Source organism: Amphimedon queenslandica, unplaced genomic scaffold (genome assembly GCF_000090795.2).
Source record: "Amphimedon queenslandica unplaced genomic scaffold, v1.1 AMPQUscaffold_8126_Cont19927, whole genome shotgun sequence".
NCBI classification, from domain to species: Eukaryota; Metazoa; Porifera; class Demospongiae; order Haplosclerida; family Niphatidae; genus Amphimedon; species Amphimedon queenslandica.
This window is the reverse complement of record NW_003551594.1, coordinates 1-2373: the sequence shown is the minus strand read 5'-3', so window position 1 is coordinate 2373 and position 2373 is coordinate 1. Positions and strand designations below refer to the sequence as shown.

The following is a 2373-nucleotide window of genomic DNA, read 5'->3' as shown; positions in this document are numbered from 1 at the left end:
CTGGTACCACATTGGATCAAGAGAGAGAGAAATAGTAAAAAGAGATAGAAGGACATAATTGTGTACGGTAGACTAGCTAAGGATCATCTATCCGTATATACTACAAGAACATAATGGAAGTGAATATGATTAGCCTTGAAAATGAAGGCAAATATCAGTAAAAGTATGACTAACAATAACAATACTTTTTAACTGAAAGCAAACCTATGCAATTGAAGACAAAACATTCTTGACAATGTTGTCTACTATAACAAACATTACTTCACTCCCAATTAAACTCTGTTATATAGTACCAATGCCATAATGTGGAATTAAAGTACTTAGTTTTATAGTAATAGTGACATCTTTATAGTGCACACTGCATTATGGAACAGGAAATTCTGAGGCAAAATTATTGCAGTGTTGACTATTGAGTATTCTGCAGGTATTCTTGCTACTCTAGCATAAGATTAATAATGGCTGTGATTTATATTGGTTTAATTAAAGGATTTGTTATTATTCAAAGCTAACAGTCATTGACTAAAAGGAAGTATTGACTTAGCTAAAGATTTTGTTTGTTTAGTTCCCAGTGAGTTTTTATCATTTAAAACTTTTATAGATACAAGTGGTCCTCTTCCTTCATTGCCTTCTTTCTTTACAATCAAATGAACTGAACTTCCTTTGCTGATGTATTCCTTCTCATAAGCTAGAGCCAACTGATTAACAACCGTTCTCTCAACCTATATCAAGGGATGTACCTTATAGCAGGAAAATTGGTTTGAGTTTTATTTTAGTGATTGGTGGATTAATGATCAAAGGCCAAAAATAAATTCGCAATTTACTTTATTCTTTACCTGCTCAATGACACGTGGCTGCAAATTTGCTGCCAATACAATGCAATATGATAGAACTACACGTACCAGTGTACATGTACATCAACACTCACTTCGTGATGAATTGATCTAGCTCCATACTTAACATTGTAGCCATCAGAAACGACATCAAGGACTTCTCTATCCCATGTCAACTTAATCTGATGTCTTTCCATGGCCTAAAACCACACCCTCAATTAGGATTGAATATCGGTAGGGTCTTACTCTTTTTTGCCAAACTATCAGTTCTTGCTCAACGAGTTTCTGTAACTCGCTACGTGAGAAAGGAAGGAAATAAACAATTTCGTTTATTCTGCCAATAAATTCGTCGCGATGAAAATAATGCTACAAAAAGAATAATAAAAGCCATCTCTATCTTCTATTATAGATTAGCACAGCAAATGGCACATGATTAGCAATATAAATTCCTAAAATTTCTAGCATGTACAGTGTACACATATATACTATATCCCAACTGAGTTTGACCCAAGAAAAACTGGAATAACTTTTTATAGGAATGTGGGATAAGGATGAAACTTTCACAGGTTCTTAGTCACCCAATGCCATCACAGGATCTCAGATCTTGGGTCTCTCAGCCCTTGGGAACCCTGAGAACCGGGTTCTCCCTATAAACTCAATGGCATACCAAAATGACGTTTTATATACGTCATAGTTTACATAAGAACATGTGGTCTGATAATTCTTCTTTTTAAAAGCTAACAGAGCAAGATCTTTTGATAATGATTGCCTGATAAAGACTAGTTGACTCCAGCAGCTATTGTACTGCTTATCAGAACAAACAAAACCTTTTAAGAGTGCAATACAGGCCAACTACGCAGCTGTAAAATCTCGGCCATGCTTTAATGAATATCATTATAAGGCTGCGTTTACACTACTCCGCTCCACTGAATCCGAATAGTTTTTGCTATCACTGGTTTTAGGTGTTTACACTAATCCACCAGCTGCGTTTTCATTTGAACTTATCATTCCTTTACAGAAGTATCCGCTTAGGTATTCGTTTTCAAATGTCTCCGGATAAGTATCCGTTTTCATGTGTTTTAGTGTAAACGAAACCCGTATCCGTGACTAAAAGTCTCTGTTTTCCAATGAAACCGGAGTAGTGTAAACGCAGCCTAAGACGTCATCAGTGACGTATCCTACATTTTTCAAATTCCAAGCGGCTGGTGTCAAACTCAGGCCCTGTTCACACCAAAACGTTTTTTTCCCAATCCGTATCGTTTTATAGGCGTTTTGCAGTTCTGTTCACATGAAAACGCTGCAAACGGTAGAGAAAACGAGAACGCCTTCAGAAATGGAGCGTTTTAAAAAAGAATCGTTTCTGTACACGTGTGAACACTGAAAACGTATAGTATCACGTGACAGATACGCCCTAAATTGAAATAAAATGGAGGTCGCTCGAAAGAGACTCTTGGCAGCTGTGTGTCTTTGCAGTTTGTTGACAGCTTTGATTTCCCTGTATCAATGGCAGTTAATATCAATGCATGTAGCATCATCTCACTTC

At 36.6% G+C, this 2373-nt stretch overlaps 1 long non-coding RNA gene across 1 annotated transcript; it reads right to left on the bottom strand.

The window, feature by feature from the left end:
- Positions 1-473: 473 nt before the first annotated feature.
- LOC109591457 (uncharacterized) lies at positions 474-1214 on the bottom strand. The gene is made up of 3 exons (XR_002189827.1): positions 1077-1214; positions 926-1030; positions 474-719 (listed from the first exon to the last, which is right to left on the bottom strand). It is a non-coding gene; the product is annotated as an uncharacterized LOC109591457 (long non-coding RNA).
- Between the last annotated feature and the right edge of the window lie 1159 nt (positions 1215-2373).